Here is a 19,887-nt window from a genome sequence, read left to right as displayed (position 1 = left end):
ATTATATTTGTTTTATATTTTGAGTTCTATATTCTAACCCCTCCTCTGACCACTGAGAAACAAGCAATATATCAACATAAAAGTGAAATCCTGCAAAACCTATTTCCATATTAGCCATATGAAGAAGCTAGAAAAAAAGTGAAAAATCATACTTCAATTTGTATTTAGAGTTCACTGCTTCTCTGTCTGAAGGAGGATGACACTTTTTTGTGTCATGTGTCCTTTGGAACTATCTTGATCTTTGTATTGATCAAAGCAGCTAAGTCTTTCACAGATGATCATCATTATAATATGGCTATTCTGTACACAATGATCTCTTGTTTCTTGTCACCTCGCTTTGTTCATACGCTATTGCCATGTTTTTTGAGCCATCCCTCTGGTTATCACTTACAGCACAGTAGTACTCCATCATAATCATATGCCACAATTGTTCAGCCATTCCCCAGTTAAGGAGCATCTCCTCAGTTTCCAATTCTTTGCCCACAAAAAGAGTTGCTATAAACATTTTTGTACATATGTATCCCTTTTCCTTTTCTTTTGAATTTTTTGGATACACACCTTGTAGTGTTATTTCTGCGTCAAAGGATATACACTTTTTTATAGCCCTCTGGGCATAGTTCCAAATTGCTATAAAGAATGGTGGGACCAGTAGACAACTTCACAACAATTCATTAGTGTGCTTATTTTCTTTCATTCCGCCAGCATGTGTCATTTCTGATAGATGTGAGGTGCTACCTGAGAGTTGTTTTCATTTGCATTTCTCTAAAAATTAGTGATTTAGAATACACTCTTTCATACAATTGTAGATAGCTTTGATTTCTTCTTCTCAAAGCTCCCTTCATATCCCTAGACTATTGATCAGTTGGAGAATGGTTTTTTTCTTCCACCTATCGCATCCCCATTTATTCTATTCTCTTCTTTGACCTGTCCCTCCTCAAAAGTGTTTGCTTCTGATTATTCCCTCCCCTAGTCTTCCCTCCCTTCTATTACTAGAAACACACCAAAAAAAAAAAACAAGGAAAAAAAAAGAAAGTAAAAGTATCACCCTTTGGTATGCATTCATTCTCCGTTAGTTCTTTCTCTGGATGTAAACAAGCATTTTTCCTCGTGATTCCTTTGCAACTGTCTTAGACTGTTTTGCTGCTGAGAACACCAAAATCATTCATAGCTTATCATCCTACAGTGTTGCTGTTACTGTGCCCAATATATCCTCTTGGCTCTCTCCTTCCTCCTTTTCCTTCACTAGTGTTTTGCTTTTGACTACCGACTTCCTCGTCTGCTTCCCATGCATTAGCCCCCTCTCTTTTCTTCCACTTTACCCTTACTACTTCTTCCCTCACTTCTATTCAACCCCTCTCTTTTATTTTCCCTTTCCCCTCCTACTTCCTACAAGGCAAGTTAGATTTCTATGCCTGATTATGTTATTCCCTCTTTGAACCAAATCTGATGAGAGTAAAGTTCAAACAATTCTCATCTCCCTCCCTTCTTTCCCTCTACTGTAAGGATTTTGTGCCTGTTCATGTGATGCAATTTACCATTGTATGCCTCCTTTTCTTCTTCTCTTAGAATAATTTCTTTTCACAACTTAATTAGATTTTTTTATCATCACATCAAAGTCAACTTGTACCCACACACTCTGTCTATGTAAAACACTTTTTCTGCTGGTTTTTGGGTGAGGCAGTCAGGGTTAAGTGCCTTGCCCAGCATCACACAGCTAGTAAGTGTCAAGTGTCTGAGGCTGAATTTGAACTCAGTTCCTCCTGACTCCAAGGCAGGAGCTCTATCCACTGTGCCACTTAGCTGCCCTTACATACAATCCTTTTAAATATCATAATAACAATACAGATCCAAGAGTTACAAATGTTGTCTTCTTATAGGAATGTAAACAGTTTGCCCTTATTAATAACATTTTTTTCCTGTTTACTTTTCATGCCTCTCTTGAGTCTTGTATTTGAAGATCAAATTTTCTGTTGAGCTCTGGTCTTTCCATCAGAAGGTTTGGAAGTCCCCTATTTCACTGAATATCATCTCCTACCCTGAACGATTATGTTCAGTTTCACTGGGTAGTAGATCCTTGATTTAAGCCAAGCTCCTTTGCCTTATGGAATATCATATTCCATGCCCTCCAAACTTTTTATGTCGAAGCCACAAGGTCCTGAGTAATCCTGGCTGTGATTCCATAATGTTTAAATTGTATCTTTCTGGCTGCTTGAAGTATTTTCTATTTAACTCATAATTTTGGAATTTGGCTACAATATTCCTTGGTGTTTTCACTTTGGGATCTTTTTCAGGAGGTGATGGGAAGATTCTTTCAATGACTTTTAACCTGTAGTTCTAGGACCTCAGGGTAGTTTTCCTTGACGATTTCCTGAAGATGCTATCCAGGCTCTTTCTCTTTGCATTATGGTTTTCAGGTAGACCAATAATTTTTTAAATTGTCTGTCCTGGATCTACTTTCCAGGTCAGTTGTTTTAGCAATGAAGTATTTCATGTTTTCTTCTATTTTTTTTATTCTTTTGTTTCTGTTTGACGGATTCCTGATGTCTCATACAGTCATTAGCTTCCACTTGCCTAAACTTAATTTTAACGAGTTGTTTTCCTCTCTTAGATTTTGCACCCCCTTTTCCATTTGGCATATTATGTTTTTTAAGGAGGTCTTCTCTTTGGTGAGATTTTGTGCCTCCTTTTCCATTTGGTGAATTCTACTTTTTAAGGAGTTGTTTTCTTCAGTGCACTTTTTTTCCATTTGGCCAATTGTACTTTAAGGACTTGTTTTCTACAGTCAATTTTTGTCCTTCCTTTTCCAAGCTATTGACTTTCTTGTATACTTCTCATTTCTTTTCCCAATTTTCATCTACCTCTCTTATTTGACTTTTAAAATCCTACTTGAACTCTTCCACGAAGGAGCTCTGTGCTTGAGATCAGTTTATATTCCCCTTTGAGGATTCAGATGTAGGTATATTGACAAGGTTGTCCTTTTCTGAATTTCTGCCTTGATCTTCCCTGTCCCCATAATAACAATCTGTGGTCATTGCCCCTTTCTGCTTTTTGCTCATTGTGTGTGCCTATTTCCTGAGTTTCAAAAACAGTTGAGCTCTCCTGCTGGAGTGCAAGGGGCACTGACCAAAGCTTCTTGTGCTGGGAGCCCGGACCTGGTCACTGGCTTTGTGTGCTGTGGCCTCAGGTGCTGGCAGTTGGAGGCTGTAGGGTTCTGGCAGCTTACCTGGTGTTGGGCTAGAATCAGCAACACAGGAGCTCTAGGATCAGGGTGGGGAATCTGGACCCAGGGGATGCCTGGTCACCAGGGCCTTGCACTTGAATGTTTGGCTCATGGTTACCCAGCCCTTGTCCTGGAATGTTTGGGTCCTGCTCACCCGGGCTTTGCACTCAAATGTTTGGCTGCTGGAGGAGTCAGCTTGCAGCTTTGCCTCCTGGTGTTGTACTTCCCAGAGTTGTACTGAATCACCAGATTTTGTGGCTGAAGAACACCTTTGCACGTGGTGGTTTTCCACTCTGCTGTCTACTGGTTCCCCCCGCCTCTATGAGGCACTTTCAGGGTCCTGGTGTTGGTGCTTGCCTGCTCCACCACCTTGGGGCTCAGGATCTTCCCCTGGTATGCTGAGGTCAGGCTTGCCACTGGCTTACTAGGACATTTCCCATCCTGTACTGCTCCCCCTCCCCCAGAGCAAGACGGGCTTCTCCCATTAATCACCCAAGCTTGCTGAACTACAAGACTACCACACCCCATCTTTCTTCTGGCTCAGGTGTTTCAGGGTTTTTCCTGAGGCAATATTTTTTGGACATTCAGACAGCAACAAGGGAGCATGAGAGCGACTTACTTCTTAAACTGTCATCTTGGCTCCCAGAAGCCTGAGTCCCTATTTCATTAATTTCTTTGATATATTTGAACTTTTGTTCTTTCAAATGAATTTTTTGTGATTTTTTCTTTAGTTATGAAATAATTTTTAATAGTTTGCTACGGCACTGAATTAGTAAATTAATTTAGGTAGGGTTGTCGTTTTTAATATTGGGTCTGCATATCCATGAGCAATTGATATTTTCCCTTAGAAGAGGGCAGACACTAAAATCTGAAATCAAAACTGAGAAGTATGTCAAATTGTAATCCTAAATTTTCTGCCTCAAACAGCAAAATTTCATTAGTCATATGTTAGGGTAAGATATATTTATTCTGTTCATGTTTAACAGTGTTGGTTCAAATTCATACAGTATTCATTAACAGATTAAGTTTTCATATATTCAGTAGAGTTGTTGGAGGTGAAATTCACCACATGTACATGTGTCCTGAAGAATGTCTGAACAAATACATGATAGGTTTTAAAATTCTCCCTGTGGTCTGCTCTGTAGATAGGAGAAAGGAAAGGAAAGTGCATCTGGCCATTCCAGGTGGGCTTCAGAATACAGCCTGCCAAGAGGAATTTTAAGTTCTAGAAGAAGCTTTAGTCCACTGAGTAAGTCAAAGGGAGCAACTACCACAGGAAATGATGGAGACACAAGCTGGTTGAATGTTGGTTAACTTGGACAAGCAGCACAAATACTACATTCTGGAGTTTTACATGAATATAGTGAATATTAGATTACACATAGTGAATAGTTGGCTCAGAAATGTAAGTTTTACATGCTGAGTATTAACAGATGACAATTTTATCATTATCTAAATGATTTCAGATGAAACACTTCTAATTTAAAGTTGAATTCATAAATTTCCTACTTTGTCTGGGAGAGGTTCTAGTTTCTTAAACTGCAGTATTTCAGAGTTTGACAATATGCTATCAGCAGGGCTGGTAAGGTGTTATGTTATAACAGGTCAGGTAAAAAGTCCAAAAGCCCCTCAAAGACAAAGATTTCTTAGAGGCATTTTGCTATTCTTTACTCCTAACACTGTCATTTATCATTTTCTTAATTTCAAACAAAAATACCTCATTATATATTAACAATTTTCAAACATATTTTTCACATTCTATAACAGATACATTTATGGTCCCATGTTATTCTGATCAAACGGGGAAGAAATCTGTCTTGACTATTTTTTTTCAATTTTTATAATACAGGAGAAAAGACTGCATACCCAACATCAAGTATTTATCACACTGTCAGATGGTAATAATTCAGTAAGATGCATTTTTAAATTATTTTACAGGAAAATCCATCTATCTTATCTCCTTTGGTATCTTACTAATCACATCTAATGACATCTAAAACCAAGCATAAAATTATCTAGTACAGAATAATTAGAGTTGATTAAAGAGGTGATGGAGGTTCATTTAAATAATGCCTACCACATGCCAAACCCTATTCTCATTCTTAAAGATTACTTTAAAGGATTTCAGAGGCTTACTTTCTGTAGTACTTTAGGATGGTTGGTTTTTGATTTCTCAATTACTTGAATCACTTGATAATTTACACTAATAGGGCAGTTTTATATGGTAAGACTGAAGTGTTTCCCTTGATGAGACTAGTTTAGAAGAATACATATCCCACTGAATATTTGATAGGTCTTTTTCAAACAATCTTGCTATCTTTTCACAGTCCATTGCACAAGATGCTAACCTTGCTTTACCCAAATGACATCAATTTAGTCCATTTCAATGTGACATTACTTAAGCATGGTTACAAATTTAGATCACTACTCTAGGCATTCCTCAAACCTCTTATTAAATCATAAGAATTTAAGGCAATAGCAATATATTATTACAATATTTTTCTTCCCCTCACCCCAAAAGCTGTTATCACATCAATTTGAATATTTCAATAGGGAAGTAGCCTAACAGCATTTCACAATATTTTAGAAAATGTTCATATAACAGTATGTTTATAAATAGATATTTTCCTAATTGAAAAAATTCACATCTCCAATCAAATGTCTCATATTCTTCCAAATTCTGCAAAACAAGAAAATCTAGAAGTCTAAAGAATATATTTGTTTATTTTTTGTAACATGATGCTAAATTTCTCAAGATTTTCTCCAGTCAAATTTCATTTATTAAATTAGATTAAATTATCCTTATAATTATAAAACTTATCTTTCTTAGAAAACTTATGAAATTTATCTGTCTTAGAATGTCACCCTTGTTATTATCTTTCATATGTTATTTAGTCCAAAACCTAATAATAATAGTTGACATTTATATGTTGCTCATTCTAAGCACTTCAGAATCATTTAATTCCTCAAACAAACCTGGGAGGTAGGTGCTGTTACTATCATTGTCATTGTTGTTGTTGTTATTATTATTACTATTATCATCTTCATGTACATACAAAGACTGATCAAATTCTCTAATATATTACAATTATAAAATTGCCAAGGCTATTGGTTTGTAATTACTAGTGGTGATTACTAAATCTCAGGTTTCACAAGGGTCCAATGTTTTCAGTTGGCTTACATAAAAATGATGCTCCCAACCCCAATAACTGCTCTTTTGTTCCTTTAGATAAACCAAAGAACCAAATAAATTCCTTTTTATTTCTTACTTACTCCCAACCAGTGTACCTTAAGGCATTTTCTTAATAAATTCTTGAAACACCTCCTTTAAAATATTTTTTTTCTTAATGTGATTAAAACTATTCCTCAAATTTCCTTTTTCAAAACTTCAACTCCTTTTCTTTTAAGCTCTGCATTAATACTCTGTCAGTACAGACTCCAACTTTCCTTAACTCTCTACTCATTTTTCTCTCACGCTTAGTTGTTTAAACTGTCATCTCTTCTTTCATTTGACCAAAACCTTTCAAAACTGGACCTTTCTTGTTACCTTATCCAACACTTCTCTCACTTTCTCCTGTTAGTTTAATTCCTCTAGCCACTAATTGCCAAGATTTCAAATTTAAGGCCCAGGCAGCTGTGGCACTTTCCAGACTTCTCAACCCACAAATTCCAAAGACAATTTATAAACTCAGTAGAAAAGATCTCTCAGACCTGGGTGAGAGAGGAGCACAGTCCAGACCTGCCCCAGCATAGCCCCAGGGCAGTGGCAGTGGCATCAGCTGTGGCAGCTGCTTCCAGAGCTCTCACCCAACAGACAGTAAGAGGATAGAACAACTGATCAGGAAATTACAGGAGTCTCTTTATTGGCAATGAGGCAGGATTCTGTGTCTTTACCTGTACTTCAATCTGGCTGCCACTCCTGGGACAAGAAGAGCACTGGCATAGCAAAGCTTGTGGCAGCAGTGAAGAGAACCCTCCTCACAGTTCCAGGGCAGAAAAGAGTATTTGTGGTCACTCACAGACCAGAGCACAAGCCAGGAGAGGAGTAAACACCTCTCCTTAGATCATACCACCTCAGAAGAACTGAAAACTTATGGGTCCCTAGAAGTATGTCTGAAAACAGCTGCACAAAACCCCTGAAGTTTGGGACAATATGCCCTCCACACTGGAAACAGAGCCCTACGTTAACAAAGAGTTAAAAAGTGAAATAATTGTCTGGAAAGATGAATAAACATTGGGAAAAAACCTCAGAGTATAGAAATTTACTTTGGGAACAAGGAAGATCAAAACATACAACCAGAAGAAGACAACAAAGTGAAAGCTCCTACATTCAAAGCGTCCAACAAAAATATGAATTGGTCTCAGGTCATGGAAGAGCTCAAAAAAGGTTTGAAAATCTAGTAAGAGAATTACAGGAAAATTTGGGAGATAAATGAGTAATGCAAGAAAACCATGAAAAATGAGTCAACAGCTTCCTAAAGAAGACCCCCAAAATACTGAAGAAAACATATATATGTATATACTACATTAAATGGCAAAAGAGGTCCAAAAAGCCAATGAGGAGAGGAATGCCTTAAAAAGCAGAAATGGTAAAATGGAAAATGAAGTCCAAAAGCTCACTGAAGAAAATAATTCCTTAAAAATTAGAATGGAGGAAATGGAAGCTAATGATGCTATGAGAACTCAAGCAATTATAAAACAAAACCAAAATAAGAAAAAATAGAAGACAGTGTTAAATATGTCATTGGAATAACAATTGACCTGGAAAATACATCCAGGAGAGATAATTTCAAATATATTGAACTACTTGAAAGGCATGATCTAAAAAAGAGCCTAGACATCATCATTCAAGGAATTATCAAGGAAAACAGCCCTGATATTCTAGAAGCAGAGGGTAAAATAGAAATTGAAAGAATTTACTGATCACCTCCTGAAAGAGATCCCCAAAGGAAAACTCCCAGGAATATTATAGCCTAATTCCAGAGTTCCCAGGTCAAGGAGAAAATAGTGCAAGCAGCCAGAAAAAAAAATTCAAGTATTGTGGAAACACAATCAGGATAACACAAGATTTAGCAGCTTCTACATTAAGGGATCAAAGGGCTTGGAATATAATATTTCAGAGGCCAAAGGAGCTGAGATTAAAACCAAGAATCACCAACCCAGCAAAAATGAGTATAATCAGTGAGGGGTACATTCAGTGACAGAGGAATTTAATCTATTCTTCAGGGGAAAAAAATGAGAGCTAAATAGAAAAACTGACTTTTAAAAACAAGACTCAAAAACATGAAAAGGTAAACAGGAAAGAGAAATCATAAGGGAGTTATTAAAGTTGAACTGTTGACATTTCTACATGGGAAAATGATATTTGAAAGCCATAAGGCCTCTCTCATTATTAGGGTAGCTGGAGGGAATAGAGAGAGAGAGACGCAAAGCACAGGGTGACTTGTCTATGAAGGGATGATATCCAAAACATAAAATTAAGGAATGAGGGAGGAATGTACTGGAAGAAGGAGAAAGGTCAAGATAAAAGAGGGTAAATTATCTCACATAAAAGAGGCAAGAAAAATCTTTTACAGTGGAGGGAAGTGGGGGGAGGTGAGAGGGAATGAGTGAACCTTACTCACATAGGATTGAGCTTAAGGAGGGAATAACATACACACTCAATTGGTATGGAAATCTATCTTGTAAAGGAAAGTAAGAGGGAAAGGGATAAGCAGGTCCCTAATAGAAAGGAGGGCAGTCTGGGGGAAGAGGTAATCAGAAGCAAACACTTTTGAGGAGGACAGAGTCAATGGGGAGAATAGAATAAATGGGGGATGGGATAGGATGGAAGAAAATAAAAGACGTTCTCCAACTGATCAGTAGTCTAGGGATATGAAGAGGGAGCTTTCAGAAGAAGAAATCAAAGCTATCTATAATTTTATGAAAGAATTTTCTAAGTAATTCATTTTTAGAGAAATGCAAATGAAAACAACTCTCAGGTAGCACCTCACATCTATCAGAAATGACACATGCGGGAGGGGATGAAAGAAAATAAGCACACTAATGAATTGTTGGAGAGTCATCTGCTAGTTTCACTATTCTTTAGAGCAATTTGGAACTATGGCCAGGGGGGCTATACAACTGTGTAGTATCCTTTGACCCAGCAATAACACTACAAGGTCTGTATCCAAAGAATTCAAAGGAAAAGGAAAAGGACGTATATGTACAAAAATATTTGTAGCAACTCTTTTTGTGGTGGCAAAGAATTGGAAAGTGAGGAGATGCTCCTTAACTGAGGGAATGGATGAACAAGTTGTGGTGTGTGATTATGATGGAGTACTACTGTGTACTCATTGTGAGCGAATTAGCCATATTACAATGGTAATCATCTGTGAAAGACTTAGCTGCTTTGATCAATACAAAGATCAAGACAGTTCCAAAGGACACATGACGAAAAAACGTTATCCTCCTCCAGAGAGAGAACTGGTGAACACTAAATGCAAACTGCAGTGTAATTTTTCACTTTATTTTTCTTGCTTTTTCACATGGCTAATATGGAAATAGTTTGGCATGATTTCAATTTTATAATTGATATGTTGCTTGTCTCTCAGTGGTCAGAGGAGAGGTTAGAAGGAAAGAATATGGAACTCAAAATATAAATATGTTGATAATAAATAATAACTTCATTTTAAAGTAATAGTTAAGAAAAAAGAGGGGAAGATATGCCCAAACTAGATCTTCTCTAAGGAATTTCACATTTCTCGGGATTGCCATCTGGTTTTACCTTCAGTAGAAATTGTGTTGCTTCCCTTGTTTATGTACTGCTACAGACATAGCTTGACTGTGTGCCCTAGGGGAACAGAACGCCAAAGTTGGGGAGCCTACTGCCTTGTGTTTGGCTATAGAAGTGCACCAGAAACTGTTTGGAGTCAGGCCTGAGCTCCATGTCCTTCCTCCTCTGTGCATTGGTTCATATGGTTGGTTCAAAGCAGGGATTCCTTAGCTTTTCGAGCACTTTACCCCCTTGGATTTTCAGTAAACCTTCCCATGTTGAAACATGGGAATGCAATATATTGTACTGCATATTCTCAGTATAACTAAAATTAAAAAGATCAATTTTCCTTTTCCAAAGGTAGACCAACACTTTTAACTTCACTGATGGATGATATCATTATTTGCTATATATTCTGTGAATCCCCTTGAAAAGCTGCTCCTTCTTTCTGGAGGTAAGATGATATTCCAAGGGCCTCCTCCACTTTAAATCTATGAACTTCCAATTCTACTTCCCTCCTCTCTACAGGGCTCTCTGGAGGTCACTGCCTTGGTCATTAAGGAAGGCTTCAGCTTGCAGGTACCTGGGACCAGTCCCATTAACCCCAGTCATCATCTGAACCACTCTTCCTGCAGCCTCCCTACTTGGTCTGATTGACCTCTGAGCCTTGGTCCTGGAGGGAACCAAGGTTAGATCTGATCTCATGGAGAGGAGGCCTTCCCTCCAGCACCCCAACTTCTTCCTCCCCAGTGCAGTTCTTAGCCAGGCTTACCCATGTAGATAGATCCTCTACAACTGAACATTATTTAAGCCTGTTTACCTCTTTCTTCACTCCCTGAAGGGATACACAGCTGCCATGTAATGGACAGAACACTGGGGTTGGAGTCAGAGGGCCTGGTTTGGAATCGTGGCTCTGACTTCCTAAGCTTCTAGTTACCTGAGTGACCATGACAATTCACTTGACCTCCCTGGGGTTCCAGACCCACCTTTGATATCTCTTTCAGGACTGGGTCCCAGGATGAATCCCTGTGGACAGGATGCCCTGATACCCAGACATGACACTTGTAGCCCTCTGTGGTGGGGAGAGGGGAGAGAGGAATGAGAGGGTTACAGTACTCTCTCCAGTTGGGAGGAAGGAGGGGGATCAGGCTGAAATCACTGCTGTCCCTCCATGAGGGACATCAGCTGCCCCAAAGTGGAAGAGGCTATCTCAGGAGGAAAGGCCTGAGTTCTCTAGCATTGGCTGGATGCTCACAAGTTCTAAATGCTCTACAGGGGACTGACACTCAAGCCGGGGTGACCTCTGCAGTCCCCTGAAGCTCTAGGGGTTTGTGATTGGAAGATGCCATTATTCTAGGACTGCAGCCCTGCTAGGTGAAGCTCCTCTTTGCCCTCCCAGCCCTTTCCCCCTCCCCAAATGTACCACCAGCCTGGGCTGCCACAAACAGGGATTAACTTGCCCAACCCCTCCTCCTCTCCAGATTTCAAGCCTTTCCCCAAGGTAGCTACCTGCTGATTCTCTAAATCAGCCCAGGCAGTTTTCTCTTTCTCTCTCTGAGAGACTCCAATTGGACTTTATGCTGCCTGCCCAGCCCTGGTTCACACAGGAGAAGCTCTGTGGTCAGGCTTGCTGGGTAGGCTCCTTCACACAATCTTCTTTTACTACAAAATTTAGCATATGTAAACCAGCATATAAATATTGATTGCTCCTGCCCCAGACACACTGGGGCACTCCAGAATCATCCTAGATTTGGATTGGGATATTTTTGGCCATATTAATGAATTGGAGTCCAATAGAACCCTTCTTCCTTTCCCAGTAAAATTAATGTAATCCCCATCCACCTCTTTGTGTGTTGGTGACTTTGTGGAGAAGGTGAACTTATATAATTAGAGGATGGAAGGATCTTAGATGTTAGAGCTGGAAGGTACCTTAGAGACCAGTGAATCCAGTTTCTATCTCACTGTGCAGATAAGAATCTGAGACACAGAGAGGTTAAGTGACTTCCTAGGGTCACACAGCTGTGACCTGTGTGTGGATTGATTTGAACTCAGGTCTTCCTGAATTCAAATCCAACTCTCTAATCACTACACCAGGCCCCTATTAGAAGCATTGCCCTCTATTCAAATGGCACAATGATGTCTTTAGCATTCTCAAAGAATTGGAGTGAATGAGTTTCTCAAAGAGAGTTCACACTGTGACTTCTTTTTTTCTAACCAGAGAACAGGGAATGTTGAGTTGAAAAGAGCCTCCACAATATTAGAGATGGAAGAGCCCCTCAAGCAGAGTCACACCTGCAGAGGCAGTGAGCACATAGGACATAGAATGTTACATCTTGAAGGGACCTTGGAACATAGCATGGTAGAGCTGGAAGGGATGTTAGAGATAATTGAGAACAAATGGCCCATTTTTAAGATGAAGACAGGAAAGGAAAAGATAAAGACAAAAGCAAAGACAAGAATTAAGTTTTTCAGGAGATCAGAGTTACAACCCCAGGTCCTACTGCCTAGTCTGGGGCTCTTTCTTTTTTTTTCTTTTTTTTCTTTAAATTTATTTTTAGTTTTCAACATTTACTTCCACAAGATTTTCTGTTCTAAATTTTCACCCCATATCACCCCTCCTCCCACCCCAAGATGGCATGCATTCTGAGTATCTCTTCCTCTAATCTGCCCTCCCTTCTTTCTCTCCCCCCTTCTCTTATCTCCTTCCCCTTCTGCTTTCCTGTAGGGCAGGATAGATTTCTGTACCCAATTTCCTGTATTTCTTATTTCCCAGTTGCATCTGAAAATATTTTTTTTTAAAATATGTGTTTTTAAAACTTTGGTTTACCAATTTTCTCCCTTCCTCCCTCCCTTCCCATCCACATTGAAAAGGCAAGCAACTCAATATAGGTTATACATGTGCAGTTATGCAAAACACTTCCATAGTAGTCATGTTGTGAAAAACTAACTCTATTTCCCTTAATCGTATCCCACCCCCACCATTTGTTGTAGTCTTTCTTTTGAACCTGTCCCTCCTTAGAAGTGTTTGCTTCTGATTACCCCTTTCCCAATCTGCCTTCCTCTCTATCATTCCCCTGCTCTCTTGTCCCCTACTCCCCTTATTTTTCTGTAGGGTAACACAGCTTTCCATACTCAATTGAGTATGTATGTTATTCCCTCCTTAAGCCAAATCCTATGAGAATAAGATTCACTCATTCCCTCTCACCTTCCCCTGTTTCCCCTCCACTGTAAGAGCCATTTCTTTTCTGTTTTTTGTGAGATAATTTACCCTGTTCTACCTCTCCTTTTCTGCTTCTCCCAGTATAATCCTCTCTCACCCCTTATTTTTATTTTCGAGATATGACCCCTTCATTTTCAACTCACCCTGTGCCCTCTATCTATCTATCTATCTATCTCTATCTCTATATCTATGTATATACATACATATAATTTTTTCCCTCCAACTACCCTAATACTGACAAAGCTCTCATGAGTTATAAATATCATCTTTCCATGTAGGAATGTAAAGAGTTCAACCTTAATAAGTCCCATGATTTCTCTTTCCTGTTTATCTCTTCATGTTCCACTTGAATTTTGTATTTGAAAGTCAAATTTTCTATTCAGTTCTCATCTTTTCATCAAGAATGCTTGAAAGTCCTCTATTTCATTGAATGACCATTTTTTCCCCCTGAAGGATTATACTCAGTTTTTCTGGGTAGGTGATTCTTGGTTGTAATCCTATCTCCTTTGCCTTCTGGAATGTTATATTCCATAGCCTCTGGTCCCTTAATGTGGAAGCTGCTAAATCTTGTGTTATCCTTATTGTGCTTCCACAATACTTGAATTGTTTCTTTCTGGATGCTTGCAATATTTTCTCCTTCACATGGGAATTCTGGAATTTGGCTACAATATTCCTAGGAGTTTTCCTTTGGGGATCTCTTTCAGGAGGTGATTGGTGGATTCTTTCCATTTCTATTTTGCCCTCTAGTTCTAAAGTATCAGGGCAGTTTTCCTTGATAATTTCTTGAAAGATGATGTCTAGGCTCCTTTTTTTGATCATGGCTTTCAGATACTCCAATAATTTTTAAATTCTCTCTCCTAGATCTATTTTCCAGGTCAGTTGCTTTTCCAATGAGATAGTTCACATTGTTTTCTAATTTTTCATTCTTTTGGATTTGTTTTACAGTGTCTTGATTTCTCATAAAGTCACTAGCTTCCAATTACTGCATTCTAATTTTTAAGGCAGTATTTTCTTCAGTGAGCTTTTGGACTTCCTTTTCCATTTGGCCAATTTTTCTTTTTAGGGCATTCTTCTCCTCATTGATTTTTGGACCTCTTTTGCTATTTGGATTAGGGTATTTTTTAATGCGTTATTTTCTTCAGTATTTTTTTGGGTCTCCTTTAGCATCACTCTCACTTTTTCCTCTACTTCTCTTAGTTGGTTCTCAAAATCCTTTTTGAGCTCTTCCATGGCCTGGAACCAAGTCATATTTTTCTTGGAGGCTTTGTATGTGGGGGCTTTGGATTTGTGATCTTTTCTGTTTGTGTGTTTTGATTTTCTTTGTCACGAAAGTAAGATAATATAGTCTGACTCTTTTTGTGTTGCTTGCTCATGATCCTGACAAATACCTAAGTTATAAAGTCTTTGTTAAGGTAGGAGTCTGTTTCCAGTGTGGAGAAGGTACTGTCCCAAGCTTCAGGGGTTTTGTGCAGCTGTTTTCAGAGATACTTCTAGGGATCTGTAAATTTTCAGTTCTTCCAAGGGGCTCTGATCAAGGGCAAGGTTTTTACTCCTTTCCTGGCCTGTGCTCTGCTCTATAAGTGACCACAAGCACTGTTTTCTGCCTTGGAACTGTGAGGAGGATTTGCTTCGCACAGCCACTACCAGGTCTACCATGTCAGTGCTCCTCGCCCCAGGACCGCCACCCAGACTGTTACCCAGATCCAAGCACAGGCAAAGCAAGAGAATCCTGCACCAGCAGAGAGATCTGTGCAATCCCCCTCTGATCAGCCACTTGATTGCCCCTCAGTCGGTGGGCCAGAAGCTCAGGAGGCAGCCCCTACCGTGCGCCACACTAGGGTAGTGGGGCTGAGACCACCGTGTTTCCCTCTCAGCACTGCAAAAACAGACTTTTCCCACTGACCTTCTAAGTTCTCTTTGGGACATCATGGGTTGAGAGGTCTGGAAACCGCCACAGCTGCCTGAGATTCAGTCCTCTGAGGTCTACTCCAGGTTCACTACAGCCTGTGCATTCATGCTGAACTGCGCTGCTCTCCCTGTCCAGTGCGATATACCTTTCTAATCAACCATCCAGGTTGTCTTGGGCTGGAAATTTATTTCACTTGGTCTTTTTGTGGATTCTGCCACTTTAGAATTTGCTTAGAGCCATTTTTATAGGTACTTGGAGGGGTTTGGGGGAGAGCTCAAGCAAGTCATTGCTTTCACTCAGCCATCTTGGCTCTGTCCCCCAGGGCACTTTCTTTAAGAAGGCTTTCAGGATCAGACTCTTCTTCAAGAGAGGGTGAGGCCCTAATGCCAGTGCCTAAGGGGATTTGTCTCATCTCTTTCCCAGGATCCCTTTCAAGAGGTGCTGGTCCCATTGATTCTCTCTTACACTTAATTTTGATTCTCTCTTCCACTTTCTTCATGCTATTCTCATCCTTTTTACAGACAGTTGGTGATGCTAATGGGGCCTTAGCCTCTACCTGCAGATCTCAGTTGGACCTCAGCATCTGATTGGTGATCTTCCTGGGTGTCTAACTCCTGAATGGTGGTCTTAGAGGAATCAGTGGCAGCCTCCATAGCAATGACAAGAATATGAGATTTGAAAAACAAACTTAATCAGAACCTCTTCTCCTCTCTGAAAAGCCTAGGAGCTGCCACACTCCCAGAGTAGAGGTAGTGTCTGTTATGGATATCACACTCAGGGAGATCTACAATTCAGTGTCAGGTCTCTATTCAGACTTCTACTTGTCCATGTGGCCCCCTTGAAAGTGACACATCATGTAATATGATATTCTGCAAGGCAAAGGAGCTTGGATTACAACCAAGGATCAACTACCCAGTGAAAACGAGCACAATTTTTCAGGGGAGGAGATGGGATATTTAACAAAATAGGGGGCTTCCATATCTTCCTGATATAAAGACCAGAGCTCAACAGAAAATTTGATCTTCAAATACAAGACTCAAGAGAGACATAAAAAAGTAAAAGGGACAGAAAGAAACAACATGCTATTAATAAGGACAAACTGTTTGCATCCCTACAAGGGAGGATGACACTTGTAACTCTTGAGAACTAGATTGTTATTACACCATGTTAAAGGGGTGGGTATAAATTGACTTTGATATAATGATGAAAAAAATCTAATCAAGTGGGTTAAATGGATCCAAGTAAGTGGATTAATCTGATCAAACTAAGAAAATGTACTGAGAGAAAAGGAAAGGAGGAAGCAGACAAGGGTAAATTACATCACAGGAAAAGGCACAAAAACCTATTATAGCAGAGGGAAAGAGGGGAAGGAGGTGAGCATTGTTTGAACTTTACTCTCATCAGATTTGGCTCAAGGAGGGAATAACAAAATCAAGTATAGAAATCTAACATGCCCTATACTCAGTAGGAGGGAAAAAGGGAAAGAAAAGGGAGGGAAAAATAGAAGGGAGGGAAGAAGTAGTAAGGATAAAGGGTTAAAGGGGAAGAAAAGGAAGGGAGGTAACATAAGGGAGGTGGGACTGAGGGAGGCAGTGGTCAAAAGCAAAACATTAATGAGGAGAGGAAAGGAGAAAGGAGACAGAAAAGCATAAACAGGGAGCGGAAAGGATGGAGAGAAAGACACACATAGTAATCATAACTGTGAATGTGATATATGAATATAATGCAATGCTATTGTACTGTAAGAAATGATGAACAGGCAGACTTCAGAAAAACCTGGAAAGACTTGACTTGATTCTCCACAAGTAAAGTGTAAAGGACCTTAAGCTGGCATATGAGCCATCAGGTTAATATTATAACAAATAGAGGATAGCTTTTATTTTTACCTAGTCAAAAATGCAAAGTACAAAGAATATACTACTTCATCACAGTGCCTGGCACACATGCAGCAGGCACATAATAAATGATTGTTTGATACCCCCAAATACACACTTATGTACACACAGGCATACACACACACACACACACACACACACACACACACACACACACACACACACTGAGTATATATATCGTGAGAGAGAACAGGACAAAGACAGACATAGAAATGCAGAGACAGGGACAGGAAGAACCAGAACCAGGAGAAAGAGAAATACAGATGCTGGCTGCAGAATGCTATGCATGAGAAGACATGTAAGGTAAGCACCTGTTGCTAAGCGACTTGCATCAGAGAAGGGAACAAATCCTAGGCACTCTGGTGACCTCACTGATCTCCTAGCCAGGTGAGGAGAAAGTGAGGCCCAACAAGGTTAAGCTGTTGCTCTGGGTCACACAGGTACTAAGCATCAGAGGTAGCATTGGAACCCAGGTTCTCTGACTCCAGAGCAGACACAGTTCTTTAGAGAACACAATACTTCCTCCTAGAGCAACTTTTGCCACCAAACCAGGTTTTCTCCAGGGGACATCAGAATTTTGCTTTTCAATTTCCTCAAAGAAAAGGTAAATGACTTAATTTCGCTGAGTAGTTGATTCTTAGTTGTAATCCAAGCTCCTTTGCCTTACAGAATATCACAATCCAAGTCCTCAGATCTTTTAATGTAGAAGCTGTAAGGTCCTGTGTAATCCTTACCGTGGTTTCACAATATTTGGATTGTTTCTTTCTGGCTGCTTGCAGGATTTTCTCCTTAACCTGATAATTCAGGGATTTGGCTACAAAATTCCTTCGCATTTTCAATTTGGCATCTCTTTCAGGAGGTGATCCTTGGATTCTTTTCACGACTGTTTTACCCGCTGGTTCTAGGTCTTTAAGACAATTTTCCTTGATGATCTCTTGAAAGATGCTGTCCAGGATCGTCTTTTCATCATGGCTTTCAGGTATACCAAGAATTCTGAAGTTATCTCTCCTGGATCCTTTTTCCAGGTCAGTTGGTTTTTCCAATGAGGTATTTTACATTTTCTTCCATATTTTCATTCCTTTGACTTTCTTTGACTGATTCTTGATGTCTCATGGCGTCGTTAGCTTCCCATTGCCCCCAATTCCAATTTTTAATGAATCGTTTTCTTCAGTTAGCTTTTGTACTTCCTTTTCCATTTGTCCCATTTTACTTTTTAGGGAGTTCTTCTCTTCAGTGAGGTTTTGTGCCTCCTTTTCCATTTAGCCAATTCTACTTTTTCAAAAAACGAATTTATTAATTTATTTTGATTTATCAATAATCACTTCCACATGCTTTTGAGTTTAAAATTTTTCTCCCCCTTCCTACCCACCACCCTCCCCGAGACGGCACACAATCTGATATAGGCTATACATTTACATGCCTATTAAACATATTTTCACATTAGTAGTGTTGTAAGCAAAAATTAAAACCAATAGGAAGAACCATCAGAAAGAGGAAACAAAACTCAACAGAAAAGAAAAAAAATAGCAATTTAAGTTTCATAGTTCTTTCTTTGGATGTGAATAGTGTTTTCCATCACGAGGCCTCTGGAGATGTCTTAGATCCTTGTATTGCTGGGAAGGGCTAAGTTTATCAATATTAGCCATAGCACAACGTGGCTGTTACTGTGTACAACGTACTCTTGGTTCTGCTCATTTCACTCAGCATCAGACCATACAAGTCTTTCCAGGTTTTTCTGAAATCAGCCTGTTTATCCTTTCTTATAGCACAACAGTATTCCATTACATTCATATACCACAACTTGCTCAGCCATTCCCCAATTGATGGGCATCCTCTCAATTTCCAATTCTTTGCCACCACAAAAAGAGCTGCTATGAATATTTTTGTACATGTGGGTCCTTTTCCCATTTGTGTGATCTCTTTGGGATATAGCCCTAGGACTGCTATTACTGGGTCAAAAGGTATGCACACCTTTATACCCTTTGGGCATAGTTCCAAATTGTTCTCCAAAATGGTTGAATCATTTCACAACTCCACCAACAATGCATTAGTGTTCCAATTTTCCTACATCTTCTCCAACATTTATCATTTTCCTGTTTTGTCATGTTGGCCACTCTGATACGTGTGATGTGGTACCTCAGAGTTGTTTTGATTTGCATTTCTCTAACCAATACTTTAGAGCACTTTTTTATATGACTACAAATGGCTTTAATTTCTTCATCTCAGAACTGTCTGGTCATATCCTTTGACCACTTATCAATTGGGGAATGACTTGTATTCTTATAAATTTGACTTAATTCTCTATATATTTTAGAAATGACGCCTTTATCAGACAGACTAGTTGTAAAAATTCTTTCCCAATTTTCTACCTTCCTTCTAATTTTAATTGCACTGGTTTTGTTTCTGAGAAAACTTTTCACCTTAATCTAATCAAAATTATCCATTTTGCTTTTCATAATGTTCTCTCTCTCCTGTTTGGTCATGAATTCTTCTGTTCTCCATAGATCTGATAGCTCAACTATTTCTTGCTCTCGCAGTTTGCTTATACTATCAGCCTTTATATCTAAATCATGAACCCATTTTGACTTTATTTTGGTATATGGTGTGAAATTTTGGTCTATGCCTAGTTTCTGACATACTCTTCCAGTTTTCCCAGCAGTTTTTTTCAAAGAGTGGGTTCTTATCCCAGAAGCTGGGGTCTTTGGGTTTATCAAATAATAGATTACTATAGTCATTGACTTCTGTCTTGCATATTTAACTTATTCCACTGATCCACCTCTGTATTTCTTAGCCAGTACCAAGCAGTTTTGATAATTGCTGCTTTATAATACAATTTAAGATCTGGAATTGCTAGGCCACCTTCCCCTGTATTTCTTTTCACTGGCTGCC

The sequence above is a fragment of the Phascolarctos cinereus genome, unplaced genomic scaffold, assembly GCF_003287225.1.
Source record: "Phascolarctos cinereus isolate Bilbo 61053 unplaced genomic scaffold, phaCin_HiC Scaffold_8;HRSCAF=390, whole genome shotgun sequence".
NCBI lineage: Eukaryota > Metazoa > Chordata > Mammalia > Diprotodontia > Phascolarctidae > Phascolarctos > Phascolarctos cinereus.
This window is presented reverse-complemented; position numbering follows the sequence as displayed.